The sequence below is a fragment of the Bos grunniens genome, chromosome 8 (genome assembly GCF_055505025.1).
Source record: "Bos grunniens cultivar Pamir isolate PY7600 chromosome 8, Bosgru_T2T1.0, whole genome shotgun sequence".
Lineage (NCBI taxonomy): Eukaryota > Metazoa > Chordata > Mammalia > Artiodactyla > Bovidae > Bos > Bos grunniens.
The window spans coordinates 98,005,689-98,024,616 of record NC_141172.1 but is presented as its reverse complement, the minus strand read 5'-3'; the positions used below and the strand labels follow the sequence as shown (position 1 = coordinate 98,024,616).

The 18,928-nt window shown below is 42.0% G+C and overlaps 1 long non-coding RNA gene across 14 annotated transcripts in view; it reads left to right on the top strand.

Annotated features, from left to right (window-relative positions):
- Positions 1-257: 257 nt before the first annotated feature.
- LOC147367752 (uncharacterized) overlaps positions 258-18,928 on the top strand; it is a 604,096-nt gene continuing 585,425 nt past the window's right edge. For 10 of the 14 annotated variants that reach the window (XR_015132067.1, XR_015132069.1, XR_015132074.1 and 7 more), the window contains exon 1: positions 258-395. This is a non-coding gene — a long non-coding RNA (uncharacterized LOC147367752). The other 4 variants (XR_015132075.1, XR_015132071.1, XR_015132070.1 and 1 more) reach the window with 2 other exon arrangements.

Genomic DNA, 18,928 nt, shown 5'->3' with positions numbered 1-18,928 from the left:
CACATCCAGCTGGGCCTGACCCTTGGGGTCGGGGCCACGTCCAGGGCAGGGGTCAAGGCCTGGGGGCGGGGCCTGCATTGCTGCAGATCCAGCTTTTGTAGGTAGCGACTGCCTCTCAGGATCCTAGGTCTCAAAGCCAGAGCTCGGTATTCTGCTCACAAAAGAGACTGTGACAGGGCTTTCTGGCAGTCTGAGAGACTTTTCCACCTCCCCTCCTGCGGCGCTCCACCAAGTATCGCTTCACCTCAGTCTGTTGGGGCCTTGGTTCAGGCTGCGGCCTACCAAGGCTTTGAAGGGCCCCAGAGGCCCTGAGCACGGGACCCGCCCTCTCTGCCTGAACTTCAGCATCTTCATCGCCATCACTGTAATGCTGACTGCAGTCTAGTGAGCGCTAGGTGAGTCCTTGGGTTTCTGGCCCAGATGTCAACCCGCCCACAGGCCTGGCACAGGACGCTACACTGACTTAGTGAGGTGGCAAGGGGAATGGAAGGAACCGTGAGCCTTTGTTGAGCACCAGGGCCCAAGGCTGGTGTAAAAGCTCTGCTGTGGTTGCCACCTGTCCCAGCAGGACCAGTATCCACACCGTGTGGGCTGTCGGCAGCCCTCTGGGACTTGTTTTATGAGGACCTCCCGGCAGGGCCCTGGTGCCCCCAGCCAGGCCAGGAGGAGGGGCTGGTGAGGCCCCGAGGGGAAAGGCTCGTGACGGGAAAGGGCAGCTTGACAGTGGAGAGGAGACTACACCTGAGGACCCTCTGCACAGGGAGGCGGGCTTCGCCCCTGAGGCCTCCGGCCGCCGCTGTGGGCCGAGGGCACGATTCCGCGGGAACTCTGGCGTGATGGTGGTCGACACTAGAGATGTAAGGAAATACCATGGTTCTTCTTTTTGGGGACAGGTTGTCTTCCTCTTGGCATAAATATTATATAGTGAATTTGCAAGATACAGAATAGTATTGGTGGATGGCAGGACGCCGTGGGCTCCTAAACTCAAAACACCTGATACTAACATTTTGATGTATTTTTTCCTAGTTTCGCTGTGCCTGTTTTCAGTGTTTAAATTATACACACACACACACACAAATATTTTTTAAAAGGTAAGAAGACATTTAACGTTTTATCATAACCAATCTCTACATTATTGTACACCTTCCTAAAGATTATTTTTAAGGTTTTCCATATGAACTATTCTGTTTTTCTCTGATAGGTAGGTTTGTTCTAAGTTTTTGGTATTATAAGACGTCACTTAACAGGTTTGTGTATGGTTGCACTTGCTTAGAACTGCCTTATTCCAAAATCATAAAGCTTTTCTTGAACTTCAGATTATTTTCTCATCCAGGGTTCTGCCCTTGAGACACTTCTCTTTCTGTAGTCTCTTAGGCAAGGTATCTACCTATGCAATAAGTTGTTTCACTGCTGACTTCTCCCATTTGCTTCACATTTATGTATCCAAATACTCGCTAAACATTACCAACTTTGACCTCCCATAGGCATCCCATACCTAAAATCTGTAAATGTAGACCATGGTCTTCCTCTGCCACCTACTGCCCTTGCTCAAGTAGTCCCAGGGTCAACTAGAGCCTGGTTCCCAAGGCTGACCTGTAACTAACTTTCTGTCCTTCTCCTCCTTCATCCTTCCTGTAATTCCTCAAATACCAAGTTCTGCTAAGTCTGCTGGTTACCTATTTCTCAAATTTTAGTCTCCTCTTCATGCTTACTACTGTCTTGGTAGTTCAGACTCTCATGGTCTCTCACCAAACTATGCAGTGGCTTCTTAACTTACCTGATTTTAATCCAGTACTTGCTGATCTCTACTTCTTTAACTTCTGCTACTCTCAAGTCTGTTTTTCTACTCCAGTAAAAATGCCTGTTTTGTTCAGTGCTTCCATGTCCTTACTCATTTTTAATTGAAGTATAGTTGATTTGTGCTATTGTGTTAGTTTCAGGAGTACAGCAGAATGATTCAGATTTAGAATATGTATGTGTATATATATATACATATTATACACACATTCTTTTTCAGATTCTTTCCTACTATATAGGTTATTACAAGATATGGACTATGGTTCCCTGTGCTATACAGTAGGTCCTTGTTGTTTACCTAATTTATGAATAGTAGTGTGTATCTGTTAATCCCAAACTCCGAATTTATCCTCCCCACCTTTCCCCTTTGGTAACCATAAGTTTGTTTTCTACATGAGTCTATTTCTGTTTCGTAAATAAGTTCATTTGTATCATTTTCTTTTTAGAGTCCACATATAAGTGATACATATTTGTCTTTGTCTGATTTCACTTAGTGTGATAATCTCTAGGTCCATCCATGTTGCTTCAAGTGACATTATTTCATTCTTTTTTATGACTGAATCTTCCCTGGTAGCACAGACGGTAAAGCGTCTGCCTACAATGCAGGGAGACCCAGGTTCGATCCTTGGGTCGGGAAGATCCCCTGGAGAAGGAAATGGCACCCCACTCCAGTACTCTTGCCTGGAAAATCCCATGGACTGAGGAGCCTGGTAGGCTACAGTTCATGGGGTCGCAAAGAGTTGGACACTACTGAGCAACTTCACTTCACTTCACTTCAATATCCCATTACACACACACGCACACACACATATCTTCTTTGTCCATTCATTTGTTGATGGACATTTAGGCTGCTTCTGTGGTAAAAGTGCTGCTATGAAAATTGGGGTGCATGTATCTTTTTGAGTTAGAGTTTTCTCTGGATATATGCCCAGGAGTGGGATTACTGGATCACATGGTAACTTTAGGGCTGTCTAGGTGGCTCAGTGATAAAGGATCCACCCGCCAATGCAGGAGATATGGGTTTGATCCCTGGATCAGAAAGAAACCTTGGAGAATGAAATGGCAATACACTTCTATATTCTTGCCTGGGAAATTCCACAGACAGAGGAGCCTGGTGGGCTGTAGTTTGAGTTGGATACAACTTAGCGACTAAACACCAACAATGGTAACTTTATTTTTAGGTGTCCAAGGAATCTCCTTACTGTTTTTTTTTATAGTGGCTGCACCGGTTTACCTTCCTGCCAACAGTGAAGGAAGGTTCCTTTTTCTTACTCATTATGATTTCTTTACCTGGAGTTCCTTAGGCAGGAACTAGAGTTCTCACGGTCTGCTACAGTAGGTCAGGGCTGTGTTTTTTTCCCCCAGGGAATTTATCCATTTCATCCATGTTGGTGAATTTATTGGCATAGTTCATAATATTATTCTTATAATGTTAGTAGATCTGTTGATGTCCCCTTTCATTCTTGGTCTTGGTAATTTGTGCCTTCATTTTCTTGATAGGCTGAGTAGAGGTTTATCAATTGTCTTTTTTAAAAAAAAGAAACAGCTTTTGGTTTCATTAATTTTATTTTTCTCTTTTTTATTTCATGGATTTTGGCTCATATTGTTATGTTTTTCTGTTTGCTTTGAGTTTATATTGACTCTTTCTAGTTTGTTAAGGTGAATTCTTGTTAGAACATTGATTTGAGACCATTTTTCTCTTCTTAATATACATTTTTTTTTGAAGTTAACATAACCTCAAGATTTTACTTCCTTTATAATAAAACAAAAGGTGAAACCCAGAACTGTATGGTTTGGACTTTTCTCTTATTATCTCTTCCCAGTTCATAATACTGCATCTATTAATAGCTACAACTTTTGATGCGTCTTCATTTTCTATTCAAATTATTTTATAATTTCTCATTTGACTTTCTTTGAGTTATTCAGAAGTGTGGGAAATTTTCCAAATATCTTTCTGTTCTTGGTTTTAATTTAATTATATTGTGAATTCAAAGTATTAATTCAAAGTATTGAGAATGCACTTTGTACAATTTCAGTTTTTTAAACGTTGTCAAGATTTGATTTATGAGCCAGTATATTCTTGGTGACTATTTCATGTATACACATGACTGACTTAGAGCCAGCCCTTTGTATCTACATTCTTCTGTATCCAAGGTTTCACATCCATGGATTCAACCAACCAGGGATTGTGTATTACTATGGTATTTACTTTTGAAAAATAATCCACATGTAAATGGATCTGTGTAGTTCCAACCTGTGTTTTTCAGTAGTCAATTGTACTTGAAAAGAATTTGTATTCTGCTATTTGCTGACTAGAGTTCTCTATAAATATTAATTAGGTCAAGTTGGTTTATAATGTTGTTTAGGTGGTCTTTGTCCTTCCTAATTCTTTCTGCTTCTTTTATTGCTGTGAGAGGGCTGTTGATGTATCTGATTGTAATCATGGAATTGTTTGTTTTTCTTCTGAGTTCTATCAGTTTTTGCTTCATGCATTTTGAAGTGCCAATGTTAGATATATTATATATATAGGATTCTTATGTCTTGTTGGTTAATTGTCCCCTTAATCATTATCTAGTGACTCTCTATTTCTGGTAATAGTCCTGTTCTAATATTCATAAAGCACTCAGCTGTCTTTTGGTTAGTGTTTGCATGGTCTTTTTGCATTATTTTAGCCTTTTATAGAGAGAAGGCCCTGGCACCCCACTCCAGTACTCTTGCCTGGAAACTCCCATGGACAGAGGAGCCTAGTGGGCTGCAGTCCATGGGGTCGCTAGGAGTCGGATATGACTGAACGACTTCACTTTCACTTTTCACTTTCATGCATTGGAGAAGGAAACGGCAACCCACTCCAGTGTTCTTGCCTGGAGAATCCCATGGATGGCAGAGCCTGGTGGGCTGTCGTCTATGGGGTCGCACAGAGTCGGACACGACTGAAGTGACTTAGCAGTAGCAGCAGCAACCTTTTATCTATTTGTATCTTTATGTTGAATGTGAGTTTTTTGTAGACAGCATAATGTGTTGTCTTGTTTTTTAATCCATCTGATAGTCTCTGCCTTTTAATTGGGGTGTATAGATTACTTACGTTGTTACTATTGACATGGTTATATTTTAATCTAGCATCTTGTTGGTTGTTTTCTATTTGTTCCATCTATTCTTTGTTCCTTCCCTCTTTGCTAACTTACTTGTGGATTATTTTTTATGATTCTATTCTCCTCATTCTTGTTTTATTTGTTAAACCTCTTCTTTTCTAATAAAAATTGATCTTATTTAATATTCATCTTTATCACATTTTTGAATAGTCATCTTCAAATAATATTATTCGAGTTCATGTGTAGTGTAAGAACCTTACAACAAGATAACTTTTCCTTCCTCCCATTTTGTGCTATTGTTATATATTTAGGGGGCTTACCTGCTGGCTCAGCTGGTAAAGAATCTGCCTGCAATGCGGGAAACCCGGGTTCGATCCCTGTGTTGGGAGGATCCCCTGGAGAAGGGAACTGACTCCAGTATTTTGGCCTGAAGAATTCTGTGGACTATTCCATGGGGTTACAAAGAGTCAGACGTGACTGAGCAACTTTCACTTTCACTTCACTACGTATTTAGGGGCAAAAGTGATTTATGATTATATCCTCTGAGTAAAACTGTTAAAACATTTCACATAAAGTCCCCTTGACCCTCCCTTCCTTGGACGTAAACAATGGTACCAGTTTGTTACACATCCTTTCGAACCTCTGGTATATATTTGCACATTTGCGTGTGTGCGTGCGTGCAGGCTTGTGTATGGGTATATATGTGTATGTGTATATATCTCTCTATATATACTTAGAGTATGTACATTTAATTTTTTGGATATACTATGCATCCCATTCTATAGCATTCTTCTTTTATTCAACAATATGTTTTGTCAGTCTACTTATTAGTACCTATCAGTTCAGTTCAGTTCAGTTGCTCTGCTGCTGCTAAGTCGCTTCAGTCGTGTCTGACTCTGTGCGACCCCATAGATGGCAGCCCACCAGGCTCCACCGTCCCTGGGATTCTCCAGGCAAGAACACTGGAGTGGGTTGCCATTTCCTTCTCTAATGCATGAAAGTGAAGAGTGAAAGTGAAGTCACTCAGTCATGTCCAACTCTTAGCGACCCCATGGACTGCAGCCTACCAGGCTCCTGCGTCCATGGGATTTTCCAGGCAAGAACACTGGAGTGGGGTGCCATTGCCTTCAGTCGTGTCCAACTCTTTGCAACCCCATGAATCACAGCACGCCAGGCCTCCCTGTCCATCACCAACTCCTGGAGTTCACTCACACTCATGTCCATCGAGTCGGTGATGCCATCCAGCCATCTCATCCTCTGTCGTCCCCTTCTCCTCCTGCCCCCAGTCCCTCCCAGCATCAGGGTCTTTTCCAGTGACTCAACTCTTCTCATGAGGTGGCCAAAGTATTGGAGTTTCAGCTTTAGCATCATTCCTTCCAAAGAAATCCCAGGACTGATCTCCTTTAGGATGGACTGGTTGGATCTTCTTGCAATCCAAGGGACTTTCAAGAGTCTTCTCCAACACCACAGTTCAAAAGCATCAATTCTTTGGTGCTCAGCTTTCTTCACAGTCCAACTCTCACATCCATATATGACCACTGGAAAAACCATAGCCTTGACTAGACGGACCTTTGTTGGCAAAGTAACATCTCTGCTTTTCAATATACTATCTAGGTTGGTCATAACTTTCCTTCCAAGGAGTAAGCGTCTTTTAATTTCATGGCTGCAGTCACCATCTGCAGTGATTTTGGAGCCCCAAAAAACAAAGTCTGACACTGTTCCCACTGTTTCCCCATCTATTTGCCATGAAGTGATGGGACCAGATACCATGATCTTAGTTTTCTAGATGTTGAGCTTTAAGCCAACTTTTTCACTCTCCTCTTTCACTTTCATCAAGAGGCTTTTTAGTTCCTCTTCACTTTCTGCCATAAGGGTGGTGTCATCTGTATATCTGAGGTTATTGATATTACTCCCGGGCAATCTTGATTCCAGCTTGTGCTTCTTCCAGTCCAGCATTTCTCATGATGTACTCTGCATATAAGTTAAATAAGCAGGGTGACAATATACAGCCTTGACGTACTCCTTTTCCTATTTGGAACCAGTCTGTTGTTCCGTGTCCAGTTTTAACTGTTGCTTCCTGACCTGCATATAGGTTTCTCAAGAGGCAGGTCCTATAGATCTGCCTTATTCTTTTGGACTGCTGCAGAATATTCTATCAAATGGATTTCTCAGAGTTTTATTATTATTATTATTTTTAGCTGATGCACAATTTTTCCTATTATTATGGTAAACAAGGCCCCAGTAAATACCCTTTTGTGTACCTTATTGTGATATTTGAAAATGCTTTTCCAGACTATATCCTTAGAAGTGGAATTACGTTTCTCGTAGAACCCTCCAGTAAGAAATAAAGGGGAGAGGAAAGGCAAAAATTAACCTTAGGAGGTTTTAAGGTTGTACTGGGGCTGGAGGGTGTGGCAGTGGGTGTGGTGGGTGTGTCAGGGCTGTGATAGAGGATTTGAAGCACTGGAAAGTTTGAAGAATTTCATGCAGTAATGGTATCATCATTGGAACTCAGGGACTTCTGAGGGATCATAGATTGGTTTCTATTTTTGTGTCTTGGGAATAAGAAGCAACTTTTTTTCTTCATCAGAGATAGAAAAGAGAAGGATGTGACTGACCTTGATGGTCTATCACAGGAGTTAAATAAGTTGCCCCAAGTCACATGTCTCTCTCAGAGGAATGAGTGACAGTCCAGTGGACTTATGAAAGTTACTAAATTTAGGGATTGTCTCCTTGTATACCTTCATTCTTCACATGGGAAGCAAGGCCTGGAGAGAGAAAGAGACCCACTGAAGGTCTTATAGTAAGTCAGTGATAATGTTGACATATTTCAGCCCAGCTGTAAGAGGCAGAAAAGCAGAAATAAGGAGATAGCTTAGTCAAGGTAGGGAAAGTGGTGGTAGGGGGTTTATGAGACAGAGAAGCCAACAACACTTGCACTTACTCCTGCTTGCAGCCCACTCTTCGTTTCTCCAGATTCTTGTGGACTTCTTTCTTCAGCAGCATCAAAGAAGTCCAAAAAGGAAAAGTAAGCAGTACAAATTATAGGATAGAGGAAAAACCCATTTCCATGTAAATATTACCATTCTGCAGCAAAACAAACAGTAGAAATAATGAGGCTTTGGTTTGGGTTTGCAGTGTGGAAGATGGACATAGTCTCTGGACTAACTGGTGGAGCTGTAGTAATTCTCTCCTGGAGGGTAGAGTGATGGGCACATTACCCAAATGCAGCTTTTCAAAAAGTGGTGCAGATTGCCTTGCAATAATTATTAATTTTAGGCAACAAAACAAAATTAAAAAACAACAGAAGGAGGGGTGGGTCATTAAAACAAAAAAGCTGGGCACTCAGAAGACTTCTGTAAAGAAGAAAGTAGAAAGTTGTGGAGGTTGGATTTGAAACTGTCACCAGGTCTTGCCTACTTTTATAGCAGAGGCCCTCAAACTGAACTTCCCTGTCTTCCCTCGTGGCTCAGAAGGTAAAGAATCCATTTGCAATGTGGGAGACCTGGGTTCGATCCCTGGGTCGGGAAGATTCCCTGGAGAAGGGAATGGGTACCCACTTCAGTATACTTGCCTTGAGAATTCCATGGACAAGGGAGCCTGGTGGGCTACAGTCTGTGGAGTTGCAAAGAGTCAGATATGACTGAGTGACTAACACTTCAGTAGACTAAGTGTGCCCTCTGAGAAGTGCAGCATCTTGAGATGCTGTCCTTCGGAGTTATTGGGGAGAGAATAGACTTCCAGTTGGGAAATGCTCAAGAGGAAGTCCCCTAATGTAGTCCCTCTTCTGTCTTGGAATGCCTTTTAGAAAGCTGAATTCCTGAACTACCCCACCCCAACTCCAGTGCTAAATCTATGGGTGGGCCCGAATCTTCATGTTAAACAGTCTTGCAGATGATTCGTATGCCTGCCTGCCGACATCTGACCCAGGATGGGCTTTCCCAGTCATTTTGCAGTGATAAAGGTACTGTCTTTTTGAAGACCTGCGTTCATTGTGTTGAACCCCTTTAGTAATTTCACATAGTTCAACCTAGTATCTTTGTTTCCTTTAAATTTCAACTGAACTCTAGAAAATGAGCTTTCTGGATCTTTGTTTGGATGCGCAGGGAGAAGAGAATTTTTCAGGATGTGAACATTAACTGACAAGTGACTTGGAACTGTGGTTTCTTATGTTGATAAGTTTGGAAACATTTCCAGGGGCACCTTAGGATTCTGGTTTCTATTTGGAGACATAAAGTTCAAAGATAGCTATTTTATGAGGTAGCAGTTCTTCGTGGTTTTAGTTCAGTTCGGTTCAGTTGCTCAGTCTTGTCCAACTCTTTGCAACTCCGTGAACCACAGCACACCAGGCCTCCCTGTCCATCACCAACTCCTGGAGTCCACCCAAACCCATGTCCATTGAGTCAGTGATGCCATCCAGCCATTCTCATCTTCTGTCGTCCCCTTCTCCTCCTGCCCTCAATCTTTCCCATCATCAGGGTCTTTTCAAATGAGTCAGCTCTTCACATCAGGTGGCCAAAGGATTAGAGTTTCAGCTTCAACATCAGTCCTACCAATGAACACCCAGGACTAATCTCTTTTAGGATGGACTGGTTGGATCTTCTTGCAGTCCAAGGGACTCTGAAGGGTCTTCTCCAACACCACAGTTGAAAAGCATCAATTCTTCGGCACTCAGCTTTCTTTATAGTCCAACTCTCACATCCATACATGACCACTGGAAAAACTATAGCCTTGACTAGAAGGACCTTCGTTGACAAAGTAATGTTTCTGCTTTTTAATATGCTGTCTAGGTTGGTCATAACTTTCCTTCCAAGGAGTAAGTGTCTTAATTTCATGGCTGCAATCACCATCTGCAGTGATTTTGGAGGTCAGAAAAATAAAGTCAGCCACTGTTTCCCCATCTATTTGCCATGAAGTGATGGGACCGGATGCCATGATCTTAGTTTTCTGAATGTTGAGCTTTAGCCATCTTTTTCACTTTCCTCTTTCACTTTCATCAAGAGGCTCTTTAGTTCTTCTTCACTTCATGGTTTAAAGGTAAAGTGAAGTCTTCGCTCAGTTGTGTCCAACTCTTTGCAATCCCGTGGACTGTAGTCTACCAGGCTTCTCTGTCCATGGGATTTTCCAGGCAAGAGTACTGGAGTGGGTTGCCATTTCCTTCTCCAGGGGATCCTCCTGACCCGGGGGTCGAACCCAGGTCTCCTGTATTGCAGGTAGACGCTTTACCCTCTGAGCCACCAGGGAAGCCCCAGACCTAATCCCTTTTTCAGAGTCTCTACAAACACACTGGGAGGGCTTTCTCCTCATACTGCAGGTGAGGATTGAAGATGTAAACCTCTTCTGGAATGAGGCAGGAGCATCAAGTCACTAATCAATCAAAACAAAACTCCCAGTGGTGAGTTGACAGGGCCAGGATCACAGGCATAATAATAAGCTTTGAGTGTAAGTCTATTGGAAGCATCCTGTTGCTATAAGAGAGTATGAATTAAATTCAGCTTTGATCCTAAACTGGGTTTGTCAGTTACTAGTTATGTGGTTACCCGGTCCAGTCAGGTAACCTCCTGGAGCTATCTGCATTTTTGCTGAGCTGGTGGGGTTGAGGTATTGCTATTTTTGGGGAAGGTGTGTAAGACCCTCAGTGCAGTTCATGCCCACAGGCAGTGCTTAGTAATGGTTATTATTAGTGAATTCCCGGCTGAAAGTTTTTTTCCCCCACAGATGTACAGGAGCCTCTCAGGTGCGAAAAAGTCTCCCAGCCTTTTAGACCAGCTGTAACTCTGCCCCTCCTCTCCCTACCATCCCCTTCACAGGTATAACTGCCCTGGGGCATCTGTCCTCCAGGGCATAATTCCCCATGAAGCTGGCACATCTACCATGGGCACCAGTAGGTGCCAGCACAGGCTAAGCTTTCAGAAGGGCTGCTTCATTTGATTTTATCCTTCTTCCATCCCCCCAGTGTGAATCATGAAAGCCCAGACTTCTTTCCTTTCTTCCACAGCAATCTGTCTTCTCCAGCCTTGCTTGCTTGCTATTCGGAGCTGGGAGAAAATGCTCAGGGTTGCACTGTCAAGTATCAGTGAAGAAAGACCTGTTTGTGGCTCCTTGTAACAAGACTAATGAACACTAGCGCTCCACTTGGGTGGCACTCTACCCTTTGCAATGTGCTTTCATAATTGTTAGCTCATTTAATAGTTGTAAACTTCTGGCAAGGTAGTGTAATTGTTGAGGGTCTGCAGATTGCCTTTACATTCCTATCTTCACCTCTTCTCAGCTGCATCATCTTGGGCGAGCAACTTAGCATCTCTGAACACTGTAGATTTAAGTGGCAAGTACTCAGAATTGGTAATAAGTGCCCAATAATTGTTAGCTATTACTTCTCTCATGCCCATTTTACCACATGACTTCAAGTTTTTCTGTGACAGCAGTCCATAGGGTTGCAAAGAGTTGGACATGACTGAGCAACTGAACTGATCTGAACTGAACCATTAGTTAAATGGGTCAGGTCTTACTTTCTTCACATTTCCTCTGATCCTCCTGCTTCCACACCATCCTCAGCCTCACACTCTCCCATAGCCTACACTGAATTTTCCTTTTTCTCTTCAGCACTGGGTATCTCAGGCCTTTGTATGGGCTATCCTGTCTGTCCTGAGCCCACATCATGAACCCTGGTAAATAGCTACTCATCTTTCAAGTAGACTGACTCCCTTTTATCCCCGTGCTCCCAGAGTGCTTTCTGCACATCTTGATTACAACAAGATTGATATGACTCTCTTCCTATTTATCTTTTCATTAGACCAAGAGCTCCCTGGGGAAACGGATCATGTCTTCTCATGTGTGGAACTTCTGTCTCTGATATTTATGATGTGCCAAATAAATGTTGGTTTGAATGAACAAATATTAAAGAATTTGTCAATCTACCTGAAACTGTCTTAGATAAGCATTCAGTTATCGAGACCAGTGCTGTGGAGCCAGTCCTGAAACCCAGGGCCCAGCTGCTAGTCCCCAGGCTTTCTGGGCACCCCCAGCCTGTCTCTCATTGTGGTCTCCTGTCATTGCTGTGTAATTTTTCCAACGAAACTGGACGCAGAAAAAAAAAAAAAACAAACTAATGATGTGAAAGCACCAGACTTCATATTTACAGGCCCAGTAGAGGTTTTCAGATGACAGCAAGCAGCCAGTGTGCAGAGGCCTGCTTTTAATGCATCAGAAAAGACAAAATTACAGTGTGCCCGCCTTTCATGTGCTGTCTGTTTCGTCTTTCTGAATAAAAGGGAAACTCTGGCTCCAGGCTGATTTTCAATTACCAAAATAGACTAAATTCCTACCCTGAAATTATCAAAAGTGCCATATACTTGACAAGCAGCTAAGCAGAGAGCAGAAACTACCAAGTTAGTAATTAAACAGAGCTTCAGTCAAATTAACAGAGACAGACATTCTGGTCTGGCGGTCAGAACAGAAACCTAGAGGGCCCCGGATTCGGCCTTGGTACTTCTTGTGTCAGAGTGAAGTCTTAATGTGCAACCACGGTTGCCAGGGAGAGACTCCATGGGCTCCCTCCAGCCCTGTCTGACTTCTGGAAGGCCTTTAGTGTGAGAACGGGGAATGCGTTCCTGTTGAGATATGGGATCAGGGAGAGTAGGCCTGAAAGGAGTCAGGAGGAGGCCGAGAGGATCCAGCTCTTCTCTACTTCAGGATTAGTTTTCAGATATTATAAGGGACCCTGGAAGAGCTTTTTAAATATAAAATTATTGTGGCTTAGGATCTCTTTAAGTGCTTTAATATATTCATTTACTAAAAAAAAATATTGAGTGCTCACAACCACAGACAAAGCTAAATCCTAGCTTTGGGTTGTGACATGCTGGTAGAGGAAGGCAGACCATAAACAAGCAAATGAATGCATAGTATTTGAGGTGGGTCTGAGTGGCATGGGTCTAACTTTAGTAAAGAAGGAGGGTAGGGAGTTCAGGAGTAGGAGAGAAGGGAAAGATGCAGTTGCTATTTATATTAGGCAGCCAGGAGAGGCTTTTCTGATAAGGTGACATTTGAGCAGAAACCTGCAACGGGGAGAGGATTTCAGGCAGAAGGAACAGAGGAGAAAAGTCTTGAGTTGGAAGAGCACTTAGCAAGTTTGAGGAAAAGCAAGGATCCCACTGTGGCCAGATTGTGACGAGCAAGGAGAGGGTGCTGGGAGATGAGGTTTGGAAAAGACCAGTGTCTCTATCATGTAGGCATTCTGAGAACACTGGCTTTCATTCTAAGTTAACAATGAAGGTACTGAAGTTTTTCTAAATGTCCCATGGAAGTAATAGCAAGGTATGAGATACAAAATTTTAAATATACTTGTGTATGCTATAAGAGTAATATAAATTAATATTAATATAAATATGAAATAATTATATTTAAATTATTAATGACATCATTCAAGATGGTCCTATTCTTATTTTTTCTGGACTTGATAAAATATTCTCAGAGAAATGGTAAGATGTCTATGATTATTTTTTTTCTTTTCCCTTATATTTCTTCTGATTTTTGCTCTGTGTATCTTTTTCGTTGTTGTTGTTAGATGTGTAATGGTTTATAATGTCTATCTTTGTGAATTGTACCTTTTATCATTAGAAATAAGCATCTTTGTTTCATTTAAAAATTAATTAATTACACAATGACGGCCTTGAAGGCTCTAGAGCAGACCTTACATGCTTTAAGGGTCCCTTTGGGTTGCTGTGTTCAGAGTGGAGTGTAGGGAGATGAGAGTAAACAGCAAAGGGGAGACACAATGTAGTTTCGATCAGGTGGTGGTAAAAAGTGGTTGGACTCACAATGACTTTGAAACTAGAACTTGTAGAGTTTACTGATAGTTTGGATCTAGCATGTCAAAGGAAGAAAGGATTCAAGGATGACATTAAGGATTTTGGCCTGATCAAGAGGAATGATGAGAGTTATTTTTTAATGAGATGGAAAGACTTCAGGAAGAGTAGGAAATCTAGGAGATGGAAATTAAGAATTTGTTTTTGGATATGATAATTCTGAGATGCCTATTATACCACTATAACAATTTTTGGGAAGAAGCACAGCTCTGGGAATCAATCGGAATGCAATTTTAATTTTGTTTCCTAATGTCCCTTTAACATTTATTCAGTAGAGGAAGAGTTTTCCCTGCCATTGGGTGAAAATTCTGGTAGGCACCATGATTTTTCTGGCCCTTTTAGGTATAAGAAAGTCCCATGGTTTTGTTTAAGCAGGAAACCAGACACTTCATTCAGGAACAAGAATGTCCAGTTCAATTTGTTATTTAATACTTGTGTGTTTAGTTGCAAATTCATGTCCAACTCTTTGTGGCCCCATGGACTGTAGGCCGCTAGGCTCCTCTGTCTATGGGACAGGCAAGAATACTGGAGTGGGTTGCCATTTCCTCCTCCAGGGGATCTTCTGGACCCAAGGATCAAACCCAGGTCTCCCTCATTGCAGGCGGATTCTTTACCATCTGAGCCACCAAGGAGGCCCTACTTAATACTTAAATCTTCATTAAAAGGTCATGTTTCTTCTGCTTCCAACTTCTGTACCATAGCAGGTCAGCCACCCACACTGGGAAGAAATTATGGTTGGCTTTCCCTGACCCCTTTTCTTATTCATCATCTCATTAGCTATGGTTTCAGCAGCTCTGGAATTGGTTTCAGCACTCCACTAGGAGGGTAGAGGAGAAAGAGATCAGAAAGTTCTTCCTTGGCTGGGGCTCTCCTAACATGATTTCACTTTCTCGGAGGCTGGTAACAGTTATCGTTGTGTCTTCCTTGGTTCTTTTGTGAATTCTGTGGCGCTCCACTGCTGTGGTCCACTCCTCTGGTGTGGGTGATGCACCCTATTCCTCCAGCTGCTGTGCTTTTTTCCCATAGCTCGCTCCACACAGACTTTCTCATTTACAGTCCCAGCACCCCATCGAGCAGAACACTTGAGCTAGGATGATGAGGCTCTTATTGACTCCAGTGTGGCTCACCTCCTGCTCTTTGCAAATATACACCCTGTGCCTTGGCTATCCCCAAGGGAATCTCTTCTCAGCTGCCACCCATTGCTTTAGCTACCTCTTACCTTTAGATTCCCCAGTGGCAGGGTGGGGTCAGACTCCAGTTAATTAAGCAACTCTCCCAACCCCTTTTCTTTAAACCGCAGGGAATACATTTTAGCTCTCTGAGTCCTGCTCTGTCACTCGGTCTGAGCTGAGGGGATTTCCTGTCATTCTCCAGGGAGAGAAACTATTCACAGCATAGCTTTCTTCAAAGAAAACCTTTTGCAGGGGTGAGATAGGGTGGAAGGTGGAAGGGAGGTTCAAGAGGGAGGTATATCTATGGCTGATTTATGATAGAAACCAACACAATATTGTAAAGCAGTTATCCAATTAAAAATTTAAAAGAAAATAAATCAATAAATAAAAAATAAAAAGAAAACCTGTTACAAATTATCTTTAATCTTTGGTAACTGGACCATTTTATGACAGTGGCTACAGTGAGGCCCCCAGGTTAAACTGTTCTTAGAAACCCACCTTGAAAATACTGATTTGTGTCTGCCCCTTACTGTAGTATTTGATATCTATCGTGCCTTGGTCTAAATTCCCTTTTTAACATCTTGTTACGCTTTTAAAATTTGAGAGTCAACAGCATATGAATTGCTTTAAAAGCCATGAGATTAGAAAAGATCTGAGTACTGAGCCCTTTCATAAGCTAGAAATGAAGAATCCACAAAGAATTCAGAATTTACCCTGTTTCTGAATTGGCTTAAAAAAAAAAAAAAAAAGGTTTAGGCTCTTAGAACTCATCCTCTATTCAGAGTTATAATCAACACTCTAGCAGTGACTTTTCCAATAGTGAATTTTCCATTTTCATAATGCCACTCTTTATATGTAAAATGTCTGGCATTTACAAAGTGTCCATGATTTCATTTCAACTGCCCTGTGAGGAAGTAAGAGGCAGAGGTCTTTGGCTTCACATTTTGAACTCTTTTTTCCATGGCCTCAGAGACACTCATGATGTTACTGAGTCCAATCTTGCCCTGATCACCACAAGATAAGTTGATGAATCTGAGGTGTTGGGGCTAGTAAGGGACTTTATTCAGGAGCCCGTTGACTGAGAAGATGGCAGCCTAGCGCCTTAAAATAACCATCTTGTCAGGGCCTGGTTGCTACGTTCTTTTATGGATCAGAGATAAGGGGGGAGGCGAGGAAACAAAGTAAAAAGACCATGTAATTCTGCAGATATCTCCTAGAATGGCAAGCCTCACGTAGGGGGATGTGTTAGTTTCACCTCCTTACAGTCATTTCATGGGGGTGTGAAATGCAATATCTCCTGTCATATCAACAAATAAAGATGTCAGCTCTATCTGTGATTCTGGCCTCCCCAAATGTGAATTTCTGGGCCAGTAAGCAGCAGACAAGGTGCTGTGCCATTTGCCACACGAATAATTCACGAATGGCACAGTCCTCCACTGGTGCACCGGGTCAGGTTATCTCCCTGAGGCAAGCCATTGTAGCAGTAGTGTAGCGCTAGTTGCTCAGTCGTGTCTGACTCAACTCTTTGCGACCCCATGGGCTGTAGCCTGCCGGTCTCCTCTGTCCATGGGATTCTCCAGACAAGAATACTGGAGTGGATTGCCATTCCCTTCTCCAGAAGATCTTCCCAACCCAGGGATGGGACCTAGGCAAGCCATTATGTATGCTTATAATAACAAAAAGGGTTAAAGTCACAGAAACAGATCCAGTGTAAATTCAAAATTAACCCTTCCTGGTTACAATGGCAGTCATAATTTTTTAAGGTTTTAAAAAGTTTTTTATTTATTTTTAATTGAAGGATAATTACAGTATTGTGGTGGTTTCTACCAAACATCAACATGAATCAGCCATGGCTTTACCCATGTCCCCTCCGTCTTGAACCTCCCTCCCACCTCCCTTCCCTTCCCACCCCTCTAGGTTGTTAATGAGCCCTGGTTTGTGGTCCCTGAGTCATACAGCAAATTCCCATTTGTTGTCTATTTTACATATAGTAACGTATGTTTTCATGTTACTCTCTTGATTTGTCCCACCATTTCCTTCCCCCTCCCCCCAGTGTTTTAAGGTTTTGCTAAAGTAATCTATTGAATAGATACATGGTAAAAGTTTAATCTCACATGCCAGCTGCCATGCATTAATCAAAGTTACCTGGAGAGCGGTGTTTAGCAGGATTCGGAGAGATAATGAGGTTTGGCAGGAAAGAGTACCTAAATCAATTAGTGATGACTGCCTTGGTTGGTAGGGGTTCTGGTGGCTTATGTGCCATACATTTGACATCACTGATTCAACAATTTTGTGTGTGTTAGGGTAGTGGGGGGCAGTGAGAGAAGGGGGCACAAAGAGAAGAAAGGAGAAAGAGAGATAGTCTCTGGAACAGTTGCAGTTTCTCAAAACACATTAGAAGAATGAGAAAAGAAACAGCAGCCTAAAGCCACATTGGGTTATGGAGATGACAGCATTGTATACATGCATTCTGAGAGCATGCATTTTTAAACATGTGCTGTTAGCAAAGGAAACAGCCTGAAGTCAGTGCAGTCTTGCAAATAACTAGCCACTGTTACCCAGCATTTTTCTCCCCAAATTTTTATTTTGACATATTTTGAACACAAAAGTTAAAAGAATGGTACAATGAATGCCTGTGTATCATTTTCCTAGATTTTCATCGTTCATGATTTCCTAGTTAATAATCTGTCTGCTTTTATTCTGAATTATTTGAAAGTAAAAATTTCACAACACTAAATCATTAATCTCTTAAAAACAAAGACATTGTCTGACATAATCACAATACCATTATCATACCTGCAAAAATAATACATAGGCCACATTTAGAATTCACTTATTGTCCCTTAAAGTGGGGACAATTTAATTCAAATTGAATTCACTGCTTTTTGTTCACTTTATTTTGGGAATTGACATATTGTAAGATTTTTCATGTCATCGATAAAATGTCCTTCAAAAATAACTGTTATTTTATTACCTGAATAAAGTACACTTTATTTTACCAGCCCTTTACTTTTGTTCATTTATTCTATTTTCTATTTATTGATTGCTGTTGTAAATGCTGTTGCAGTGAACATCATGGGGACATGGTGGATTGGCCTCAATATATATTCCAATTTCTTTTTATGAGCTTTTCTAGACTCAGACGACTAAAATTTCCCCAGCCTGTCTTGCAGTTCAAGTTCTAGATGTAATTTAGATTCCCTCAGTTGCCTGGTACTTGCCTAAAGTTTAGAAGGCAAAAGCATGAGGTAGAAGTTATGCCTTTGTTACCCCTCTGTTTTTCCTGGAAAGTAGGCTGTTTATTATTTTTCCTTGCAGCGTTATGAGAGGCTATGGAAAGCCATTGGAGAGTTGAGGGCAGAGGTATGACATGATCTGATTTAGTCTTTAAAATCATGCTGGCTGCTGTGTGGAGAATAGACTGTAAAGGAGTGTAGTTGGAATCAGGAGCCAGTTAGGAGACCCTTGCTGTCTGGGTAGAGATGATGGTGGTTTGGACTAGGGTGATACCTGTTAGTACAGGAGGTGAGAGACAGTTGAGTTCAGAATATAGTTTGAAGGTGGGATCATCGAAATTTGCTGCTGGGTTATATATGGAATGGGAGAAAAATGATCCCTGACTCCCTTGTAGCTACAGTTCTGGATGTAATTCAGCTTTCACCTATCAGAGGCACTCTTACGAGATCTGGAAGGTGAGATTGAGGTAGGGATCTTGCCTTGGCTGTTTCTGATTTCACCCACTGCCACTGGAGTATATGGGTCCAGCTGTTGGAAAGGTGATAGATTTGGTGGTGGGAATACTGGAGGTTCTCTCTTGGGGTTTCATTTTTCTCATGAACTAAGAAGCAAGGGTAATCAACTGAGATTGGCAGGGTGTGGAAGGAGGGACTGGGATTTATTATTTTATCCTGTGTTTCTTCCTTCCCTGCCAGGATGCTGCACAGTGTCTGGCCCCTAGAAGATAGGCAGTTTGTTGTTAACTGAACAATTTTCTACTTTCACGGAA